The sequence below is a fragment of the Syngnathoides biaculeatus genome, chromosome 6, assembly GCF_019802595.1.
Source record: "Syngnathoides biaculeatus isolate LvHL_M chromosome 6, ASM1980259v1, whole genome shotgun sequence".
In the NCBI taxonomy this organism is placed as follows: Eukaryota; Metazoa; Chordata; class Actinopteri; order Syngnathiformes; family Syngnathidae; genus Syngnathoides; species Syngnathoides biaculeatus.
This window is the reverse complement of record NC_084645.1, coordinates 24,254,212-24,279,370: the sequence shown is the minus strand read 5'-3', so window position 1 is coordinate 24,279,370 and position 25,159 is coordinate 24,254,212. Positions and strand designations below refer to the sequence as shown.

At 43.2% G+C, this 25,159-nt stretch overlaps 1 long non-coding RNA gene and 1 other non-coding gene across 6 annotated transcripts in view; both read right to left on the bottom strand.

Moving 5' to 3' along the window:
* LOC133501893 (uncharacterized) overlaps positions 1-25,159 on the bottom strand; it is a 207,149-nt gene that overhangs the window by 85,429 nt on the left and 96,561 nt on the right. The window contains exons 4-6 of one of the 5 annotated variants that reach the window (XR_009795311.1): positions 11,598-11,707; positions 4,937-5,068; positions 4,615-4,838 (exon numbers count right to left, since the gene is read on the bottom strand). This is a non-coding gene — a long non-coding RNA (uncharacterized LOC133501893). Of the gene's footprint in view, positions 1-4,614; positions 4,839-4,936; positions 5,069-8,654; positions 9,231-10,926; positions 11,708-25,159 lie in introns of those variants that run through there. The other 4 variants (XR_009795310.1, XR_009795309.1, XR_009795308.1 and 1 more) reach the window with 4 other exon arrangements.
* trnat-ugu (transfer RNA threonine (anticodon UGU)) lies at positions 20,029-20,102 on the bottom strand. The gene has a single exon. It is a non-coding gene; the product is annotated as a tRNA-Thr (tRNA).

The following is a 25,159-nucleotide window of genomic DNA, read 5'->3' as shown; positions in this document are numbered from 1 at the left end:
GCCACACACAATACAGCAGTAAGAAAAAAAAAAAAAATCAACTGAATCAACAAATTGGCCGATATAATTGAAGGGTGGGGGGGGGGGTTTCACTATCCCGAGGAAATAAAATCAAATCGCATTTATCGAGCTCGTACAGCGACGAAAATGGGAAATTGCTCATGAAAGTGAAGGAAATGCCGTGAATAGAACAATCTAGCTCCAAGCCTTGATAATAATGTGGAAGCGGAATAAATCGGGGGGAGGTGTAGGTCAAAAAAAAAAAAAAAAAGTGACGGGGCCGCCATTAAAGTCCATGCGAAACAGTCAATGCTGTGGGACAGTGTGACTTGAGTGCTTTGTATTACTTCGGGATTATTTCAATACCAAATATGCTATTAAAGACACAATCAAAAGCACAGATAATACGTCAACACAGTAGTTACCCAGAATGGTCCAAAAATTCGTCACTTAATCTTTTCCCACCATGTCGCTTTTAAAACTTATCGCTTTTGAGGGTCCCACATGCCCGTTTCTAATGTCACCTCCCAAGAGGAACTTTCTCCCCTTGGGTTTAAAGCACTGGTGTCAAACTCTAGGCCCGGGGGCCAGATCCGGCCCGCCGCATGATGTTATGTGGCCCGCAAAGCCAAATCTACAGCGGCAAATTTTCATGATTTTTGTAAAAATCGATACCAAAATTTCAAATTGTCATGTATCATAAATGATAACATTGAGATATCACACGCATTTTTATGTTGCCAAACATGAATAGTAGGCAGCACGGTGGGTGAGCTGGTAAAGCGGTGGCGTCACAGTTCTGAGGTTTGATCCCAGCCCAGCCTGTGTGGAGTTTATTTTCTCCCCGTGCCTGCGTGGGTTTTCTCGGGTTTCCTTCCACATCCCAAAAACATCCAACATTAATTGGACCCTCTAAATTGCCCCTAGGTGTGATTGTGAGTGCGACTGTTGTCTGTCTCTATGTGCCTTGCGATTGGTTGGTACCTAGTTCAGGGTGTACCCCGGCTCCTGGTCATTAACAGCTGCGATAGGCTCCAGCACTCCCCATGACCCTTGTGAGGATAAGCGGCTAAGAAAATGGATGGAAATGGATCTATGAAACTTGTTTTTTTTTTTTTTTTTTAAATAACACATTTCTTTGCAGACTTCTTTCGTTTTGTGACATGTTAGAGTACATTTTTTGGAATTATCACAGTAAGATTTTCAGATGTCGAGGTTTTAATTATTGGGGGGAATGTTTGGGGTCAGATTCCATTAAAATAAAATAGGCTCAAGCTCTCCCCGCAACCCTCGTGAGGAGAAGCGGCAAAGAAAATGGATGGATGAACAAACGGAAAAAAACGTTAGCCTTGATTTCTGATTCCAAAACTGGTTCGCAAATTGATGATGTAAATATGATGAGACGATTCAAAATTTTTTGTTTCACAGTCGTAACGGCCCCCTGAGGGAAACCGGAAATACAATGTGGCCCGCGAGAAAAATATGAGTTTGACGCCCCTGATTTAAAGCGTGGCCAAAATGGCATCAACGATCCCCCATTTTACTCACAATGTAGCAGGTGCAATCACGCTAGTCATTGTGGCTCACTGCACCATATTGTGAGAACTTACATAAATGTAATGGAATAATTCAAATGGAATACTGATTATTTTTCTGCATTTTGATTACATAACAGCGTTACATGTATTCCGTTGCTGCTTATGCCCGCTCGCCGTGTTCTCCTCTCAATCGCGGACTCAACACCCACCCATCTCGTTCCGTCATCTTGACAAGGGACTGGCCAAATCCCGCTCCCGTCTCCCCTCGCGGTTTTTCATATCGTAGTCGGCTTGATTTCTCAGAGGGCCGTGCGCAAGGCGAGCACCTGGACAGCGCAGGTCCGCCGGCCAAGTCGGAAAGGACCCCGGCCCGCTTTGCCGCCAACTGCTGCGCCGTGTTCAGATGGGCACGCCGTTCGGAGTGGAGCGACGCCGCCTCCTCTCGAGAGGACGGCCATGTTGATGCTACGATGATTAATTTCTCCACGGCTTGGCAGGGCAAACGTGGACGCTTACTCTACTGCACTTCACCAAACATTTTATATTAAGTCTGTTTGCCAACAGCCATGTGGAAATGTCAAGGACTGACCTTTTTTTTTTTTTTTTTTTTGGTACGAATACACATTCTCTTGCCGTAATCAACAAATAAATAATAATAAAATTGGTATCGGTGCTCTCTGACCTCTTTGGTCTAGAACTGGTCCAGAATTCTGTTGCTCCACACAAAAGATGAGAACAGAGATCACATCTCTCCTGTACTATCTTAATAACATTGGCTTTCTAGGAAATACAGTGCAAAATTTATGACATATTTCTCCTTACCCATAACCCTCTAAATCTTGCACCTTCCAAAAGACAGAAAAAGAAAGCCGCACTTGGGAGAGCCCTTACAAGGCATTGTGAAATCTTTAAACAGCCTCAAAAGGATACATGCACTGAACTGGGACACTGCTATTCTGTTCCCGGAGTTCAGTTGGACTTGCAAAACGCTCAACTCCAGTCAGTTTAATTTATGGAGCAATTTAAAAACAAACGCAGCTGGAACAAAGTGATATACAACTAAAAATAATCCACCTATCTATTTTCTGAGCCGCTTATCATCAGGAGGGTCTTGGAGGGTATCCCACCTGTCAACGGGCAAGAGGTTGGCTACACCCTGGACTGGTTGACAGCCAATCGCAAGTGCACATGGAGAAAAACAGCCGCACTCACAATCACACCTTGGCGCAATTTAGAGCGTCCAATTAATTGTCGTGTGTTTTTGGGATGTGGGAGGAAACCGGAGTGACCCACGCAGGCATGGGGAGAACATGCAAACTCCACACAGTAAAGGTCGGCCTCAGAACTGTGAGGCCGACGCTTCGCAGCCAAGCCCTCGTGGCACCACTGAAAATACTATATAATTTCGAAAACCTAAAACAAACCCATAAAAACAAACGAGACACTGAAAGACTTTGAGGAGAGGATAATCAGAGAGTGCAGTGGTGAATTGTACCAGACAGTCCCTCTCCTCTCCTCTCTCCTCGCGAGACTTGAACTGGTGTCTTTGCTTCCTTTTTGTCCAGTCTAATAGGTAAACCTGACACAAGGGCAAAGCCTTGAGCTATCGTGGAAGCCACAATTAGCATTGTGTGCTCCCTCTTACGTGTTCCAGTTAAGAGAAGAGCGACAGCATTTTCAACCATGCGGAGACATTTGGGGACAAAGTAAAGTGCATGATGGGAATCCAGCCAAGATGTGACGATTACGGTTTCAAATTGCTTCTCTGTAAGAAACGGCTTCACCTTTTCCAGCTGCCTGAGGTGACAAAGGGTGGACTTAACTACAGCATCGATTTCTAAATCCGAATTCCAAAACCAGATTTCCTTGCAACAACGCAATCCGAAACTTTCACGAATTCTGCTGTTCAAGGAAAGACGAGAACTAAAGACTGTACTGGTATATCTCATTAAATCAGTTATGTTGTTCATCCTTTCCAAGCTGACAATGAGGCACGAGGCAGGTTCACCTCTGGACTGCTCATATCACACGGCATACTTAAAGGGAAATTCCGGTGGTTTGGATCGACTATGTATCAGATAGGTCATGTAATATGTACTGTATGTTGACAATATAATGCTAATCCTCTCTCATTTAATGGTGTTTTGAGAATATTTTTATCGACAATTACGACTTTTCAGGGGCGCCGCCATTTTAGCGAGTCACATGACGTATGAGGTGTCGCACCAAAAGGCTCGATTACACTATTACGCCCAGCGCTGATTTCTCGGATTTATCCTCATCTGATGAAGAAATAGCAGTAACGGTTGATCGGGAAGACGGAGAAATACGTCCATGCAGATTTGAACCTGTGGCTGTAAATAATGTTGAATATTCAGATGGTTCTTCAGACGGGAATGACGCTGCGCCTGACGAACGAGGTCCGCCAGATGAGGATAAATCCGAGAAATCACCGCTGGGCATAACGGTGACCCATGTAATCGAGACTTTGGTGCGCACCTCATAAGTCACATCCGCCCACGTAGGTCATGTGACTCGCTAAAATGGCGGTCCCCGTGAATATTCGTAATTGTCGATCGACATCTTTTAAGAACGTTAAATGAGAGAGGATTTAACATCACATTGTCAATATACAGTACATATTACATGAACTATCGGATACATAGTTGATCCAAACCACCGAAATATCCCTTTAAAGTAATATTCACACTCACAGTCACACATTCCATGTGGGCAATTTAGTCTTACATTGGGGGGAAACCATGTTCCCAGAATAAACATAAGTGACCCAAAAATTATGAATCCAGTACATTTGACGACGACTCAAACGACACCTGCAACAGGCGGCGAGTGGCTACATAGGTTAATTGTGTCTCCTGCCATCGAGGGAAAGAGCATTTTATTGTTCTGCCAGTCACTCTCCCACCTATGGCATAAATAGATGAACAAAGATACATTATTTGCATCTAAATTATCTTTTTGAAACCAAATAAGTGATATGTTGCAGCATAGTTATGGTGTACATTTCACATCTTCCATCTGACTTGCAAATCACCCAAGACAACAAGTGGGAACAGATTGTACCAAGCATTGGGTACAGCACGCAGGTCCAAAGGAACCAGCACGAGCGCAAACAGCTGCTCGCGGGTGAAAGGTGTGAGACGAGCGGGACACGTGGGCGCTGACGTCGAGAGAACGTTTCAATCTGTGGTGGAACGCCGTATTGAGCTGGAGCCCACCCGAGCCGAATTTGGATGTGAGGCTGGGGACACCCAGCACCGGTCGGAAGTCGATCGCAGGCTACATGGAGAAAAACAACCCTTCAGACTCACACCGACAGTAAGTTTTGGATGAACTTAACATGCACGGTTTTGTGAAATCGGAGGAAGCCGTAATACCGGGAGAAAATTCACGTTAAGTAGGGGGGAACGTGAACTCCAATCTTCAAAACTGTGAGGCAGACACGCAAACCATTCGGTCACCAAGCAGTCCTTTCTTAATATCCAACTGCAAAAATGTAAATGTTTACCCTGCAAGACACAAGTGAGAATAGCGTTGAATCATGCCAAGCCCAATTACCGTAATTTCCGACCTATAAGCAGCGACTTTATTCACAAGCTTTCAACCCTGCAGTTGATGCGGTGATGCGACTAATTTGTACATTTTTTTTTTCTCACGGCCGCAAGGGGGCGCTCAAGCTGAAAAGGTAACAGTGAGATCTAATATATGTGCCGAGGAAGTGACTTTTACCGGTCCGGCCCTGTTGGCGCTGCGCTACTGTGTCTCGGTGATTTTTACCAGTATGTTGTTTTTTTTTTTGTTTTTGTTTTTTCAACCGGCCCTGTTAGCGCGGCGCTAGCATTAAACTCTCTGTGTACCGTCTTTCTTTGTAAATATGTCGTGTTTCAATGTCGATCTCAATGAGGGAACAGCTTTTACGCAGCTGCGGCATATGCATGTACCAAATGGTATTTCCTTTACAAAAGTACTGGGTGAGACTTATAACCGGGTGCGCTCTGTAGGCCAGGAATTACAGTAATATTTGAGATCAGTCTTTGCCCCGTAGCTCAGTGGTTAGAGCACTGGTTTGGTAAACCAAGGGTTGCGGGTTCGTGTCCCACTGGGGCCTCCACTCCCTGAGAAGGGTTGCGTCAGGAAGGGCCTCCGGCGTAAAAATTGTGCCAAACATATATGTGCGTTCATCTGAGATGACGCGCTGTGGCGACCCCGAAAGGGACAAGCCGAAAGAAACCATCCATTTGCGATCAGTCTTTGTTTTTGGACTTAAAAGAGCATCAAATATATCATTAGCCAAGCTTATGGCTGTACTCGATACTTTGAATGAAGGTAAAGAATTGTGGTCACAAGGAGGTTCGCCGCAAGACTTTTTGATAATTCAATTTGGGTTCAAGATAATTTGGTGATGGCATTGTTCACACTTTCACTCTCTTTTCCATCCACTTTGTCTCAATATTCCAATTTAACCAGAGCGTTTGATAGATCCGATCTGGAAAATGTCGTCATCCTGTACAATTTTCCGGGCAAAAGAAAACTGTCTGCTTTATATCTTATTGGTGTCAGCACTAGCTGAAGGCGCTGAGATGCATCAAAAAAGCTCAGGGACTCATTACCAATTCCCTCTTCCAGAGAGGGATTAAATATTATTTATGGGGCAGGGGGAGAGGGCGGGGGGGGGGGGGGGGTAGACTTAAGTTCACTTCAATTGCATCTGTCCCTGTTGTCAATCTAAATGACGCGTTCGCAGGCGTCAAGGTCTTTATTTGAGAGCTGAATGCATTTGGAGTGTTCAAAACTCGACGTTTTTGCCGCAGGACGTCTGTAAGAAGCGCAGCGATCCAAATGAGGCTGAATGCACCGCGGGACTGAGAAATTGATATTGACTGACACGGCCAATTACAATCTGTCTTAACGTTCTCGTCTGGTCGTAACAGTCGGAACGTGACAGCTGATTACTATTATGCGGTTGAGTTACAGGTCGATGAAAAGGAAGTCACTCTGTAGGACTCATTTTGTGCTGATTTGCATTCCTTAGGCAGGCAAGGCCTACTGCTTTTTAACATCTTTTCTATTGAATTAAACCAAACGGGGCGGTGGGGGGGAGGGGGCTTACTGATCTTGCAATGTGTGGTGTATTCAAGACGACCATGACAGCACATCACACGCGAGATCCTCCCTCAGACCAGTCGTAGTACAGGGACTGACCTGTGAGAGGCAGCATAGTGCCAAAGAGCTTCAAGACTGATGGGGAAACGGTTGACCATTCGTACATGGGCGTTCCAGACTTTGGGCGACTCCAGGGGTGGAGAGGCGTGGTGCAGGCACAGAGATCCATCTCGAATGAGCACCTCGCCGGACATCCTAATCATGAAATGACAAGGCAAGAAGCGTGCCCCAGAGCGTTGCGTAAAATCATCCGAGATATTGAGCAGTTCATTCATCGGCCGTCCATCGATACAGAGGAATACAGTCGCGGCCTCTCGGCGATCCATCGAACCACCGTAGCCGACGGGATCGCCGGTTACAAACCCGCCTCGAGTAGCCGAATCCGAAAGACAACTCCCACGGCCGGTGAGATCGACACTGTCGCAACTCCGTTCGGGTTGGTGTCACGAGCTCAACAACTATCAGCATCAACTCGACAACAACAATGTCCATAAATGCCCATTGCGTGACGTCGCCAAACACGATACGCATCATCTCTTCAACTGTGCTCAAAAACCGACCACGCTGACTGTGGAACACCAGTGGAGCGCCCTGGCCGATGTGGATCACTTTCTGGACCTTGACACGGAATAACGACCGTCGTACTTGGCTACAACAACAACAACGAATGGAAAATACAACAGTAGAAGGAACTACGACCCCTGTTAGTTTAGGAACTTTATTGTTCCACTTTCCGCTCATCTGTTAACTACATTGTGGTTTCGAACTCCTCTTTTTGATCATTTTTATTGTGGCCATCAACTTGGGGGATGTTAGACAAACAATTTCTCCTCTAATTGTGGCTGGGAACAACACGAGCTTCCTTAATGGCTATTGTTGTGTTTTACGTCATAATCACTGAATCTGTGGCTCGTTCCAGACTCACTGTTAACCACAAACACACAAACATTTGCGATCATAAATATTGAACAGGTGTAACATTTATTGCCCTGACCATTTGTTGTGCAGATCAAGGAGGAAATAATTACCCTCGAAAGACATCCCACACCACAGTATATGTTGCTTGTCGGACATTTGCTGACTGAACAAAAGAGGAGAAAATGTTTAAATTAGCCCCAATTACAAGTTTATACATTCTGTAATACTTATTGTTGCAAAACTGATATAGTACAGTGAATTCTCGGTCCTTGAACGTCTCCATTCTCGAACAAATCAGTTTTCAAACGAAAATTTCGAGATTTTTTTGGCTTCTGTTTTCGAACGAAAATCGGTCCTTGAACGTCTGCGACAAAACCCGTAAATAACGTAACGCGTGCGGCCCAACCAGCTGATCCACCACGCCCGTTGTTATTGTGTATAATGCAGCGTCTAAATATCGATTCAGTTTTCGAACAAATCGCTTCTGGAACAGATTGTGGTCGAGAACCGAGGTTGTACTGTAGTACCACGACTTTACATGTTGACCCCGTTCTATGACCAAGCTAGCAACTAAATTTACTTGAATATGAAATTACTATTTCCCACTGGAATGAATTGAAATGCCATTTATAACATCCAATAAATGAATTCAAATGCGCTGCATTTATTCTCGGATTTTCGCATTCAGGCCTTGTTCCTACCCCTTAGAAATTGCAGGGGTCAATCGTGAGTCTCCTCAACACACACCAACACAAACAGAAAAACAACTACAAAGTGAAAGCACCAAACTTTGAAAAAAAAATAATAATAATAATAATAAATCAAAGTAGAAGCTAAATAAGGACACGGTCATAGAAATGAATTCTCATCATTTGGGCGGTATCAATTCCCCAACAACGATCAAAGGCATGCTGTGATGGTGCCGTATCTCTTAAGCAACTATCTGGAATATTTTTCTATTAAAAGTCAAATAGTTGAAAGTAAAGGTTAAAGACGGAGATGCCGTTCAATGCGCCCAAACAAACTAACTTGGAGATGTTTACCGAGTGATCGTATCTCTGCATTTGTGTGACGTCTGCATCTCTGAGAAAGGTTATTCCATTCGTAATCCTGCCGTGGAACGTGGGTTAAGAACATTGCCCGACACTTTAGGGGATCTAGGTTCAAGACCCTGACTGGACCATCCCTGGTTCTGGGGTAGCCTTGAGCAAAACCCTGATACCCTGAACTGTTCCCTGGGTGCTTCAGTTTCTCCAGTTTTTTCCCGCTTGCGCGTGTGTTTGTTCACTGTGATGGGTAAGACGCAGAAAACAAATTTTGTATCCGTCCATGCATGCATGTTTATGAGAATAAAGATGATGATTCCTTTGCGAGAAAAGATCACCTGCTATCTCTCCTTTGCATCTCGAGCCTTTTTTGTCACACATTCCCCTTTGGGATTAATTGACATCAAGGCCACTGTTTGATGCCACGGCGCAGCCAAGGTGCGGTAATATTACCGCCTTGTTACGAACCTTCCATCTTTGCAGTCTGTCTCGCCATCTGTCCGTGCTCATCAGTGTGGGTGTGCTGTCACAGGGCGGGGACATGCTGGGAGGGGGAAATGTCTTGGTACAAAGTAGACTTAAAAAAAAAACAATCTCACCTCGACTAAAAGGCATTGCAGAAGCGAGGCTGAACTGTGCTTTATCAAAGGTGTCAGCCAGCCGCTTGACACAAGGCACTGGATTTCTGACGGGATTATTTTCCCAAAGACTTCTTTGACAGCGCCTCGGAATTTAAAGCCGAGCTGCTCCCAAACGGTAGAATCCTAGTTGAAGGGAGTTGTTCTTTTGTTGAGGGAAATTTTCGATTCCACCAAGACCTAACTTTTTTTTTGCGTCATAGACCAGTTTCCCAAAAGCAATATTTTAATGGACTTGCACAGAAACAAAAAACAAATTAAAATTAAATCTTAAATAAATGTCTGTAAGCAAGAGGTGCCGACAGACTTCGGGGTCACAGAAAAGCAATTGGCTACTGCTGATATGAACAAACAATTTTAAAAACTTTTTTTCAAAACTCGTTCACTACCATTGACGGATTTAGAAGTCAAATGTCCATCTTGACTGGGAAGGCGGACAGTGATTGTTCAGGGTCGCAGCGCAAGATATACGCCAAAACAGTTTAAGGTAGATTCTCGCGGAAAACGAGAACCCATGTATAACGCACACGCCTATAGTTGACCTCACAATTCCAAAAACCCTTCTACCAATGTTTATATTTCCACGGTCAATAATGTTCCCCTTGCATCATGCGTCTCTTGTGATTGGTCCGTTTTAATCACATGCTGTGATGATGTACTCGCCGTTCCTCCCTGCTCCACATATCTTCTACGTCACCGCCTTCTCGCTCGATTTTGCAGCATAATTAAACGTATAATCTAGTCATTTAGGTTCATTTGTTCACGCAGACACTCCTCCATGGTCGCCATTTCTTGTTGCTTTAAAGGTTCCTTGTTACGGAAAGCAAAAACAGCTACCGGAAATACTTAGTTTTTTTTTTTTTTATTTTACCCTATACCTATGTATAATGTTCACCATTGACTTTTGACATTTTTTAGGGGGATGCACATTAGACATGACAAATTATGGTAAGTATTTTTTCAGTTTCCATTAAAACAAATTTGAATAGCTGGGTGACGGGGTGATTAGTTTAGTTGTGTGGATGTAAATAAGGTGTACCCAGTCTCCTGCCCAATGACAGCTGGGATAGGCTCCAGCACTTCCACGACCCGTGTGAGGATAAGCAGCTCAGGAAATGGTATGGATGGATGTGCAATTATGACGACAATCTATTTTTTTAACCTCACAGGATTTTTAAATATTCAGCCAATTCAAATATTTTCATGTTCTATAAATACAAGCCCACAGGAATAGACAGGTATTGTATGAATTTAAAATGAAACCGTCCTGTTATTCCTTTATTCATTATTAGTTCAATGTTTACTCCCATGAGGAAGAATATTTCCATTTTAGTGTGTGTGGGGGAGCGGGGGCAAGGGGGGTGGAGGGGTATGCACTGATGTGTGGCCATAATGAGATGCCAAAGCGATGATGGTGTGTTTAAAAGATAACACTTTCATTAAGCTTAAATAAATCAATTTAGGAAGGCAAAATTAAAATTATTCAACGATGAACGATCGGAGGCACTGGCGTATTAGCAATCTGTAATTAAAATAAAATGTAAAACCAGTTAGTCACGCTTCATTAAGGGCAAGGAACACCACATGCATCGCGGACTCAGCGAGGGTTCGTAAGTTCAATTTTATTTTGTTTTTTTTTCTTCCGAATATACCCGCCGTGGCCGCATCGTTGAGCGTCACTTTTTGATCAGTTCATGTGGACTTGATTCGCTCTGATCAACATGAAAACCTGCTCAAGTCATTTCATGATTTGCTCTCTTTAAGCAGCTGCTTGTAATTCATCTAATGATCGAAGTAATCCCAATCCTCAAGTCTTCAGTGGCCAACCTCTCTCCTTACTCCTTCAAACGGTGCCTTCGGGGCTACGATTATGTTTATTGGAACGTTCAAAGTCAGTCTGCTCCAAGAACTCCAATTTGTTGGGATTTAGAATCACATTGGCTTGTCTCGAGTCATGCGACTGTTTGACTTGCGACTGTCTTAACCAAACGACGACTCAATTTGCTTGAAATTTTGCCACAGGAATTTGGCACTTGCTTGAAACTTGATAGCTAAGACTTGAGACTTCCTTATGACTTGCCTCTATGTGACTACCGATAGTGTTCTTATGCTGCTACATTGTGAACAGGTCTAGAGACAAGCAGATGAGTAGCTAGTATAATTCAATTCAAAGTTTAGATAATGGTTCTCTTCACATTTGGGAAGGGTTTGAGATACTTTTTAGTCTGAATCCTCAGGAATCCAAAGGGAAAGGGCTAGACAGGGAAGCTCACCCTTCGATGTCGTGACAGCAGAACACCAAACAGGCATGGAAACAGGCAGACAAAAAGCAGCAAATGTTGAGGCAGGACCCACGGTCAACGTCAGAAGGTTGAGGTGGTTGCTGGAAAAAAAAAAAAAACGAGGCCAGAAAGTCCGAGTCAGACAAGGTTGGCAATGGGAGATCAATCTAAGAGTGCTGGAGAGTCTCGCATGAAGAATACGGAGAAAAACTTGGCACAAATAGTCATGACAAGACAAAGAAAAATAAATCCTTAGACTTTGAACTGAACTCAAGTCGAGGGCCTTAGAGTGCTCGACGGATGGACGGACGGACGGACAGATTTGTGTGCCTTCATGTAAAACAGAATGATGTGGAAACACGCACCTCTATGATCATCTACGCCGGATGAGAAAGTGAAGCTCATTTTACTATACAGAACCACGGAGTAAGGGAGATAAGGCCAGTAAAAATGACCGAAGCGAAGACTCGTTATGCACATTCGCAAACGCAAGCCGCACCTGACGTTTTACGACCGCGAGCGCCGGATGGAGCTCGTTGAGGAATCTGTCCACAAATATCTTCACCGCGTGGATGAAGCAGATGAATAGCTGCTCCCGCGAAAACATCCATCACTTCACAGAATGGACTCGGAGATTTGGGTTGCTCGGCGGGATTACTTCAATTATTTACGAATAGCATGTTGAGTAACAGTGTTAGTACAGGGGTGTATTAAAAATGCACACGCTTGCGACTTTTGTCCCGGCGTGCGATGGTCTGAAGGGGTTCAAATGCCACTCAGAGCTGAAAGGTCTCCTACAAGCAAGGCATACATGTCTTGTCCTGGATACACTGTACTTTACAATGACCTATTTTACTTCCAGTCATTACAAAAAACATTGCTGGTTCAAGGACTCAGTCTGGCATCATTCTTACGTACAACACTCGGTCAGAGGGTTACATAGATTCTGTCGTCACAACGGTCCTTAAGCTACAAAATCATTCACATTCCTCTTTTGGTTCCTGGAATGGTTTTCTGACTGTACAGTCATCAGCTATTCTACACGTGCATTATTACAATGATTGGTCCCGATGTCACCCAGAGGTTTTTCTGTGATGGGACCACTGTTTCTCTTAAGTTCACATCAATTTCTCATTATCTGTGAGGGTATAGCGTTATCGGCCAGCCTTAATGTATATCATTACATCAAGTGGTTCCCAAAGTGGGGTGAAAAACGTCTTTCCAGGGAGTCTGCGACACGATGTCTGGGACAGAGTAATAATAAAATATTTTTCTGAAGAAAAGAACAAAAAAAGCATTAGAAAACACTGCGGGGAAGTTTTGACCACTATTTTCCACCTGATGAATTGTCTGGAAAAGAAGAATCGTGGGTTCAAGATCCTTCTGGCTAAAATCTTGACACGATCCATAACGACAGAAAGGAAGAAGTCATCAAACTCCGTCAGTCACAAGCCATCCGTCAACAATTTGAGAACAAGTCAAACAGCGCCTTTTGGTGCGGGGGGTTGGAACTGTTCCCAAAACTCGCCAAATCGGCCGTGGAATGCTATGTTCCCTTCGTTACTACGTACAAGTGTAAGGCGGGGAATTCAACTCTATTAGATCTGGAAGCTAATCATGACGTGAGAATCGCCCTTTCCGGTGCTGGACCACATTTTGATTTATTGTGCAAAAATCAAAACCAGGACCACGTGAGCCACTAAAATTGAGTATTTCTTTGTACCAGAATGGTATAGCTGTGTCAAGCACTACATTATTCGGCGAAAGTTGAGGTTGGGGGTCCGGGAGCTTTTTCAACGACTCGCTGGGGGTCCGGGGCCCAGGTTGACTTTGGGAACCACTGCATTACATGTATCACCTCTTATACCGTCACAATCTTTCTACATTCCTGAGGCTTGCACATCTCGAGAAGTCTTATTCTTGCACGAACTGGAACTGGTTAGACTAAATATAAGCAATTCCAGGTGGGACCAGCGATTGGGCATGACATTGCGCAGACTGCAGTACAGTTTGTTTCTTGAGGGTCCGACTTTGTCGTATGGTCACTTGCTCAGTGGCAGGAGCGCGCAAAGCTTTTCTTTCGAGGACCGCGTACAGAAAAACGGAGGGATGCAAGGGTACCTTTGAAAAATGAGTTTTCAAAATGGCATTGTTGACATATCTAAGTTGCGTTTGTAAAACTGCAAAAATTGCACCTTTCTTTTAAAGGTGATAAGGCAAATAATTGAGATTTTTCTCAGGATTTGAGTGTTGCCAGCAACCTTGTATCCCATAGTAAGACTTAACTCTGCACTGAACAGCAATCAGATCCTGTCACCATATCCTTAACCAAAAAGATCAAAGATGTGGGTGTTCCAACATCACCCCCGTCCATTTCTTTAATAGCATTGGGGGCTATGTCAATTTTTTTTAAATATATGCAGCAGCCAGAGTTTGGACAGCCCTGCTACATGCAATCATTTGATAAAATCAATCCAAAAAAAAAAATCTGTCAATCAATACATGGAGTACCACAGCACCAAGTGTCAGTTTTAGACAGACCGTCTTCCCCTTGGACCCTAAGACAAGCAACACGTACGCGAGCTGTTGCGAGAGCCGACGGCGACGATGGTTGTCAAGGTCGATTGATTTAGCAGGCATCTCGCGGCATAATCAAAGCCCATCATCCCACAGGCGTCGCTTGCTCAGCTGCGCCGCAATCATATTTGCACTTGATCGCGTCCCCGCAGAGCTTGTCACCTCGGACACTCGTGACACTCAAACCCGGTACGCACACCGCAGCCCACCACTCCACTCGTAAGAAGGGAGTTGACCTTTGTCGGCTCAGGTGGGCACGGAGGCTCCGGTGCCTCGAAATGAGACGCTGCTCTCGCCCAAGCGACGACAACGCAGCGAGAAGCCTGCAAGCAAACCGCCTGCGCCAATCCCCTAAATGAGCCCATGGGAGAGAACAGCCTCGGGCACTTTGCTAAACCTCTGTGGTTTTTTTTAATGTATATATTTATTTTTTCATCCGCGGGAATGTAAACACTGGAACGTTTCGGGCGAATCGGAAAAAGATGGAGATGTAATTAATTGGAGACAGGAGGTTATGTTTGTAGCGGTGCAACTGTTGCCTATTTGTGGCGTCGCAACATGATTTTTTTTTTTTTTTTTCTAGAAATAGATGACTTTTTTTTCCCCACCAAATCGGAAACTGACTAAAAATGTGCAACTTGGGAGCAATTATTTACTAATCATAATTAATATTAATTAATTAAAGTGGTTCATTTCATAATTGAGTTGTTGAGTGGCGCTTTAAATGCATCATTAAGACGGTAAACTATTTTTACTTCAATTCAATGCATTCTTTTTGCTCCTTGCGTGCGCACCTTGGCCACACGGGGGCAGTATAATTCACATTTCCAGTAATCATCTTCGCAGTGTATAACAATATATGCCTGTGAGTATTGTTGTATTGTCTACATGTGTTGTTGCACCGTTTGAGTTCAAATAGCAATCGCTTGAAGCATTACAGCGAGGTTGTTCGGAAGCCCGTCTTTGCCGTTTCAAATGAGGTTTTAGTATTTAGCTAGAAATTTGTGTATCCGAGGACACTACACACATTACAACCAAAACTGTTCACAGATAAAAATGAATAAATGAGATCTGAGAAATCCTTTTGTGAAGACCAGGCAGTATGCTACCCGGTGATCAGCCAGTCAGTCAGCACGAGTGATTGGTCACCAATCCTACCAGTCCTTGTGCAATACTAAGATCGTGTTTTTCTTCTTGCACAGTCTCGCAGTTTTTTTTGCACTGTCTGTACTCAGCAATCTTTGGCTGGTCTAAATATCAATCGGTCTGATGGAAATGTTCAAGATTATTTGGTATGTAAGCACTGTAAGTAATTTGCTCAATGCCGCTTATGCATTACAATAAATCCCTTGGGTTTTCGATTATTCATCGATTTGACTGCTGCCTATGTTTCGTGGCCAATCGCTATTCTACTCCTTCAACTTCAGTTTTGCGCGTTCACAAGAGCAAATGGGGTGTCGCAATTCCAGGTAAAGGCTCTCGAGTCCGGTTAAAATAAAAGTCTAATAAATACCCCTGAAACCGAGCGAGATTGGGCCTCCAATTGCTTCGGCTCGTCAAGGCCCTCAATGTTAACGTTGTGACAATTTAGAGAAAACAACTTGTTTGTTCTGTGTCGCTTGAAGAAAACAAGTGCAGCCGCTCTAGCGCACCAGGGAGTAACTTCCCATCGCTTAAGTAGGTCTAATCTTGCCGATTAATTATTCAAGACAGTTCGTAGTCTGATTTGTGTTATTAAAATGTTCAATTATGAATGTTTACTGCAGCGTTGCATTATTTTTGCAACACTGCAGGCTCCGGATGCATTATTATTCCACGTGCCTCTCGTTCTCCGCGGGCAGACTGTAAACATGGATGCACATCGTCCGGAGAGAATTACCTATAACGTAAACGAGATTTGTTGAGGAGTTAGGCGCAGCTGTCTGGAGTGTTCCGCGCCAGTGAGCCTCACCCAATGGAAACTCCTCGGAGACAAAGCGGTAGTTCTCACCTGTCCATCAGGCTGTCCCACATTTGTATTATTGAGCAAGCGGTCACTTAGTTTGTCCCATTTCGATCGTCTTCTTGTAAACTCAAAAGGATCAGTCTTGAGAAAACCTCCCGAGATGTCTGCAGACGCCACTTTTGCGCTTTATAGTAAGTCCCCGAGTCAAACTAAATCATGAAGCTTCTTGGACATGATGTACACTTGACAACATGGCAGAAAAGTGAAGTACGTTCCATTAGGGTTTGACCCTGGAAAAGTAGCTGATTGATCGGCGGTCACAGGGATTAATGGCAGACGCCATAACGCCTGGCCAGCAAAAAGACGCTTCAAATAAATTCCGGCCGAGTCGCCTCTCTAAGTGACGTGCCCCCTGTACGTCACCCCGCATCCGGTTGGTAGAGCAAGTGATGGATGGCGGCTGTCAGTCGGGCGTCCGTTCCACCTTCACGGGGGCTTCTGATGTCATCTCCGAGCAGGTAAGAAGTCGCCAGACGCTTTGAAACGAGGCCTTGTCGAAAAAGGTCAGCAACCGCTTCTCCTTCAAAGAAAATATTCAGTGCGACCTCCAAAGCCGCCACCTGACTTGCATATATAAAATATTGTAAATATTGGACAGTAGGACCTCGACTGAGGAGCGCTTTAAGGGAAAAAATTTTTTTCAACTTACAAGGTGGTTTTTTTTTGCGTTATGAACAAGCTTCAGATGAATCGCCGGTCGGGTTAAGAGAAAAAAATTAAATTAAATTAAATTAAGGAACTGTAAAGCTTTCATGTAGGAAAGGAGAGCCACAGTCACCAATGCACTTTATACCACTGCTTAAATGATACAATCGATGGGAGACGCAAACACTTAATGACAAGATTTGCAAGGAGCTGCTGTAGGCCACAACTCGCGTCCAGACACTCACATGCCTAGGACGAGCTCCTGACGTTACCCAGTGGGCCACGCCCCTGAAAGGCACACATCCAACAGATAAATACTACAGTTATTACACATTAGAAAAGATTGTGTTACATTTTCTTTTATTCTGCTTTATTAACGTTTTTTATCAAATATGGTCTATTTAAAATGTGGAGAAAAAAATCTTTTTGGGGGACTTTATAGGTTTTCAGATAATTTTAAGTGAAAAAAAATTGATGCGATATAGAGGTAAATTTATGAGCCTGGTCACGTATATTAAGTTATGAGCTTTGGTCATGCAGAAAATGACTGTCAAAAGTCAAAGTATCATTGCAGTACATTCCAGGGTCAAAACTTCATGAGTTGTTTGTGTTACTGTTGTCATGATGTGGCCATGATGTCAGGTTTTGTCTGTCTACAACAGGGGTGCTCAATGCGTTGATCGCGATCGATCGCAAGGCAGTCTTTGTCGATCAAGACGTCAGCCAATGTTCCCTCTTACCTGCGCTCGTGCGCAGTCTCTTTGCAGATATTCTGTATTGCACCCAAAAAATATATAATATTCCAATGCAAATTGAAAGTATAACATACAGCAATTCAGTTTGTGGCATTTTGCAATGTGATTCAATGAGTGAGGGATGACATGTTGTTACATCCAATGGCACAATTCACATACGTACTGTCAAAAATGACAAGAAGAAGCCACTGGTTTCTTTTAGGGAGCACGAGGAACTTTCTCTAACAACGACCGCTGCTCTGCCACACCTTCTTTTTCCTAGTTTACCTTACATCCGTCCCCCCATCTTAAAGACGTACACTCACAATTACAAATGTTACAGTACTTACGCAGCCCATCAATGTGTTTTCCAATGACAGCGTCCACCACCACCGCTTTAGTTAGCAACACAGTCTGGGCAACGTAGAGCAAATACGAGGTAGAAATGCTGCTTAAGTTTACTTTCGATATTAATGGAGTATTTTAAAAAAGAAATGCTGCTTTTTTAAGATGCAATGACTGTCGGAGTATGTAAATAATCAAAGAAAAAGCAGTTAAACTGGACAGGATTATCTCTTTTCCGAGTGGGAAAGGTCCGGTCTGAAGCCAAAGTAGAACGTGCAGGATGACATGGTGTGGAATTTTTAAATTCCACCTTGGCAGGATGAAAGCACGTGACAATACAGTGCACAAAAACATAATTCTGTATTTTAAATATCGGAGGCAACATAACATTAACTGTTTGGGAGCATCATCATCCCCCCATGGTAGCCCCCGAGAGGCTGGCTGCTTGAAAAGTAGATCTTGGGGTAAAAAAAAAAAAAAAAAAAAAAAAAAAGTCTGGGCACCCCTGGTCTACAGATATGTGTGCGCTGTGACTGACTCGCGAGCAATCCAGGGGTGTTCCTCGCCTCTTGCGTGATAAAAAATTTCAACGTAAATCGAGTACATGCCAATGCAAATACAGCATAAACGGATAGATGAGATGTCAAAATACGGCTATCCAAATCAACACAAAATACAGCACTTGTAGCAGCAAGTGGCAGTTAGATCTGTAGTTTCAATGCATCTTTTCCGGGAAGCAAGCTGAAGAAGGTGTGAAAGTGTGATTTCAGGATGTTAGAGCAAAGCTTTCAACATGGCATGTGCGAGGCTTGAGTGTCCATAATTAATCAGAGCAGCTCGACCATGCTCGGGATGAGCATCAAAGACAGAAGCGGATTTCACTTGACTGGCGGCGGGTGCCAGTGGCGCTTTTACTTGCTAACGATGGCATTCGGACACGCCAAAAGATAAGCAGAAGAGCCATTTGGAGGCAGCGGACAATCTGACATCGCCAACGTGAGTCACAGTTGCGCTATATACAACGTCGTTGAAAAGAGCCACCCGAGATGCATCAACACGTCCAAAAGCCACTGATGGTAAATATCATTCAGGCAAACATCTGGTCCGTCATTTGACAACAGAAGGATTTGCGATTACCATATTCACAAAAATTGCTGGATTTTAGAGTCAGGTGATGGGGTTGGGGCTTCATTTCTTCAAACATTTTTAGGAGCGACAAGAAATTATGTTAGTGGTATTCAGTCCAACTTTGGTCTTAATTGGTCCCAAATCTTGGAATAAATTGAGTCCATTTTTTTTTTTACATTGATACCAGTTCTTCAGCTCAGAACCATGCTAAATTTATTTGGTTTTTATGGTTTTCATTCAAAAGTAATGTGGAAAAAAACATTCTGAAGACATATCAGGGTAATAAAAATGACAAATAAGCCCCTAGATGAAATGTTTTCATTTGACAAAATCGACTCGCATTAGTTTTGGGAGCTAGACTCGGGACTTGATTTATGATTTACATTCATACAGATTAGATAAATTGGCCAGAAATATCTTTGGTTCATGATTGGTCTGCTTTCTTTTTGAAGACCAGATTACTGCAGGTAAAACTGCATTGACTTAACAATTCAAAAGACTTCACTTTTCCCAGGATTTACTTGAGATAACCTGTGATTGAAGAGTTAGTTTTCCATAGAAGGTGATTTAAGATTAAGTTTATTATTAGTGACTTGGTGGACTTAGTGACCTGACCTAACTTACCAAAGGACTTCACTTGACTTCAGAGATCCTGTGACTTTGGACTCGACTGTACTCAAAGGACTTACTTGGACCTGACCAGACTCAAATCTTTATCTGGGGATTTGAATTGTCGTAAGACTTGATTTGACAACCTATAATTAGTGGCTTGACTTGAGATAGCGTGTGACTTGACTAGAGTCTTGATTTAGCTCAGTAGTTCACTTGAGATAAACTATGACTTGGATCTTGACTTGATTAGTAAGTTTCTTTCGGCTTCTCCTGTGAGGGGTTGCCACAGAGTGACATCTCAGATGAACACTCATATTGGTTTGGCACAGTTTTTACGCCGGATGCCCTTCCTGACCCAAACCCTCTTCCGGAGTGGAGGCCCCAGTGAGAAACGAACTCACGACCCCCTGGTTTACAAAACCAATGCTCTAACCACTGAGCTATGGGGACACTTGACTGATTTGAATAAAGAAAACCTGTGACTTGGGACCAAACCCATCATGTGACATGAATTGAGAAAACCTGTGATTTGAGACTTGACTATCTTGGAACTTTCCCTCCAGACTTGGGACTTCACTACACTTATCCAAGAACTTGACTTAATATGAGAACCTGTGACTCAGGAGATGACTTGATGAAAAAAACCTGTGAATTGGGACTTGAATTGTCGAGATTGAGGTGATCTGGGACTTGACTAATCACCAAACCTGAAACCTGAACTCCAGAAGAAACGACCTTGGACTTGTTCGAAACTTAAAAGATTTGCATGTGTGATCCAATCACCTTTCAGTGGAAGGCGCTTACTTGTAAACGTTTTACATTTTAAGTGCCTTATTTCTCAGAGATAGTTTACATGCCACGGTAGGAGCTGCAGTTTTGGTTAGCGACAAGAGTTAAAATGGGGTCAACAGCTTTCAACAACTCTAATGGCTGAACGTGGGGAAAAAAAATACATCTATGAATGTAGAAGATTATGGGTACTCTGTTTTTTTATGGGTGAAAAAGGAGGTTTATACTTTAGGGCTATTAGAGGAGAGAACATGACCTGGGTGGTGATGTCCTCCCACAGCATTTCCAGTCCAACGTGACATATGTTGTCCCCTTTATTGCGCACCTTAAAAATCTGGCCAGGAAGAATCATGAAACTAGTTTTACCATCTGTTATCGACCACCTTCATGTCCACTCCAAAGACACATCATCAAAACCAGACGACGTACTTTCAGCTTGACTGCTGACCACAATAAAAGCGGCGATAACTCCTACGCTAACTTTTTGCTGGGGCAGTGATATGATCAAATGAGCACCGTTATGAATGAGCTGATGCGTTGCGTTGTTTTTTTTTTCCCCCCTCTCATAACTTGGACAACTCCAATAAATTTCATGATTCATGAAGGACAAGTCCATAAAACACGCCCATACTCTCTATTCCCATTGAATAATTTCATGCTTTATTCAACATAGCGTTCATTTCAATGGCCCCAAATGGTCAATAATTACTTTTGAAAAATGAATTCCTTCTGGGAAATAAAAGTCCAATAAATAAAAGGTGGGAAAATGCACTGAGATTCGTTCTTTAGAAGATATTCCGATGACAAATGGACCCGTAATCAGGGAATCACCTGCCTTTTATTGCTCCTGAGAGAGTGGTGTATTTTTCCCCAAAATGCAATTTTATGGACACTGGCAGGAAATCAATAGCACACACAGGATGTTTGTGAGCTACAGTTGAAAAGAAAAATATCCATAAAAAAACATTTCAAGAAGCAAGTGCCCGCTTCTTCAGAATGAGTTTCTGAATGTTGTTTTCAAGCTTTCAACACCCAAACCTGGGTTTAAAATTACCTTTGACCTCAATCAATCGATAAAAAACATGCCTCGCTAGTTTTTTCTCAGGGACACACACACTAAATTGAATAGAGGTTCAAGTTAAAATATTGACAGCCACCTTGCAAGCAGCGCTTGTTGTTTAAACACGTGACACACTTTTATCAGTGATACCAGTAAAAAAAATGATCACTTATCGATTGCATGGTGACTGTATTAGCTTAGATAAAAATCAGTACGGTCCCTGCTTCCCAAAATCATCTTTTACTCTTTGAAGGAGACTACCAGTACAGAGACCGAGATCCGTTCCTACAGTAGCGACTTAACTCGAATTTTGACTTTAGTCGGATTCCACCATCAAAATAGTTTGTATAAAAAACAAATACATTGAAATAAACAAGATGATGTACTTAGCATGACTGCTGAGAGGTGGATGGAGAAGAAGAAGAAGAAGAAGAAGAAGAAGAAGAAGGGGAGGCTGTTGCCAAGGAACCTGGTCCTCAATCCTCTCCATCTCGACAAGTATCAAAGAACCTTGTTTTGTGAACATTGTATCTGGCATTGGGAACGGAACCCTCCACATGGGCTAAAATACGGGCGTTGTCTTTAATACTTCACCACGGTCGACCGATTGAAGCCTCGGTGGTGTTGCGGTCTCTCCTTTGTCCAATCTTTTTATGCTCTTGAGCTTCGTTTCCATGGTAATTAATTTACTTATGGCTTCAGAAGCATTGCTAAAAGACGCAGCTTTCTTCTTTGGGGCGATAATGTCTAAAAAGGAGGGCGAAAAATGCAAAGATACTCCCGGCGCACAAACACGGACAAGGATTAGCCAGAAAAAATGGCGGACGGGGGACGGACGCTGTAAAGTCGAAACGTCTTGGGTCGAGACCGTCTTAACCTGAGGTCTACCTGGAGTTTAACAGTCTCCAAGCACTTTCCATTCTAACCGATGGAGCATACCTACTTTGCGCTAAGGGCCGGGATTTGAAACCCGGTCCTCAGAACTGTGAAGCCAACGCTCTACAGCTGCGCCACCGTGCCACCCTACTGGATTATAATGTTGGGCAACACGTTGGTACTTGGACAGAAGTATTTCTGAGGTGGTACTTGGTGTAAAAAGTTTGACAACCGCAGGTTTTAAGGATCTCTCACAGATGGACAACAAGGTCTTTAAAGGTGACACGAGGTATTTTAAGTGAGGTATAAAAAGGATGCAGATGCTCACCGGACTTGTTATGCGGGTGTTCCTTTTGGAGGCCTTTTGTTGCAGAGGGAGGGGAGGATTAGATTTGGGGTGGGGTGGGAATTAAAGGCATAAATATGACAAGGGAATCCAATAATGGCGCGTAACGACGAGGGCACATTGTGCATCATCCACACCTCACAAACACAAAATGTCAGCGGGCAGGAGCAGCAGCTGCAACCTTGACAATGACAATAATGCCGATTAAAAAGGGAAATAGCGCCACCGTCTTTGGCGCGCCGGGGCTGGAGCGTGTCAGGTAATCCGTCTCGTCAACGCGAGGCTGTCGGAGAATTGATTGACTCAATTACCCGGGATTGATTATGTGGTAAGCGGAGTTATTTAAAGTGTACGACACCCTCGTGGAGAAGGAGGCTAACGCGTTATCTTTTGGATTTTATTGCCTCGTCACTTAATTACTTTCTCGAGAGAGAGTTGGTTGCCATCGATATGGATTTGTTGTTTGTTTGCAACTAGTACTTGGCTACGGTTGTTGATATATCAACATAATGAAAGGCAGGAATATTTCCCCAGGGTAAGTAACGGAAATTGCTATTCATCCCTTCGGGGGTCAATGTGATACCATTATGATGTTTTAAATTACAGTAAAAAGGAAATACAACCAAGATCGAGCAAAACTACTTACCTCTTGCTGAGGACGATATACAGCTTACTTAGTAGTCACGTACATTCCATTCTCGTATATTAAGGATGTTAAAAAATAACTAAGCAACTTAGCTAGGACAGACTATGCAACGAGTTGGACTATCACACAAATGACCTTTGGCCTCGCCAGTTGGTACTCTTTTGTGGTGGAATTACGAACTAACTAGAACGAACTGGTTGATTGACTAACTGCCGGAGTCACTGACTCATTTGCTGGCTGACAAACTAAATTATTATCTAAATAATTCAGTAACTGATTAACTCACTGACTGACAAAATGGCTAACGTACTGAATGACTAACAAAATGATGACGAACTGACAAACTCATTGACGAACTACCGTAACTTAAAGACGGACAAATTTGGGTGCGTTTTCTCAGTTTTTTTGCACAACATCCCGCAATCCTGGCTCAGCTAGAACGAACGGTCCGTAATGCTGAGCACCGGCGACATCAGGGATGTTTCTTCCGGATCTGTCTGTGAAAGCTGGCACATATCCACATTGGGCTTGGATTTCAAAAATGTTCTTTATTTTCAATTAATGTCCAAAATATATGGAATAATAATATTATGTCACATTGGAGGGTTTATTGTACGTGTGAATTTTGGAGAGAGTCTTCCTTTAAAACCCATTCATGGGCAGAGTCCCATTTTTGGGACATCACCATTTTCACGTATTATATCCTTCAGTATATCAAAATATTTAAGTGTTTTCATCTGGTATCAGGAGAGAAAAACTCATCGGTCAAAGTTAGCACAGAGTTATTTCCCTTTCCTTCCTGACCCAACATGCCTGCCTCAAGTTATCATATAACTTAACCATAAATGAAAAGGAAGTGATATTTCCTTGATTGTGGCCTGTAAGGAGACTTTTATCTCAATAAGGCAAAAAATTGTCACCCTGCCCATTAATGGGTTAATGACAAAATTAGTCAATAAATACTGTAACTCTAAATAAAAATGCATATGCTAACTAGAGCAAGGAGAGACAACGTAGGAAGTTACAAATGCTGTATAGAATGGAGCCCCCCGCCTGTATATTGTATGTTGCACTTGCTTTTATGATAGTTTGAACCTGCGAATCTGTCACATGACATGAAGTGATCTCACTTTTGTCACCAGCGGAAGGTGCTAGTTCCTGTGATGGCCACGCCCTGAATTTCTTGGAGATTAATACATTCTTTTGTTTAATTTGATTTGTGGTGGCGCATGCAACAGTCACATTTTAGAAACGTACGGGTGTGGTCAGTCATGCCCGCAGATATATAGTTGCCGGTGTGTGTTCTGTTAGTAATTAGTGTACCCCTTTAAGAGCAGAGGGGGGCGGTGTCAGGTAAACTAGGAAGTAAAAGTAGACTGAGCAGCAGCTGGTTGTTATAGACCGTGTGCTTCCGTGTTTAAAAAAAAAAAAAAAAAAAAAAAGACGTCAGGTTGTGGTTCACTGCGCTGGATCGGTTTTCGAGTGCGCCGAGTGTGTGCGACAAGTGCGCCATTGCACAGTGGCGCAGCTTAGAGGGAACATTGGTCAAGACTACACAAAATAAGCGACATCTTTCGATTTCTATGTAGTTCTCCTTGTAACTAATTTTACACGCGGGATTTTTCGTGCTCGGCTGTGGAGAATTGCGAGTGCGCAGACGCGCCTGTCAAATCACAGTGACTGATACAACACATTGTTAGAGGGAAAAAGTGGGTTTCCTGCCCCTTTAATTAACTAACTAAGGCGATAAACAAAGTAACTACTGTATCTGCGTAAGTGTAACTCTGACT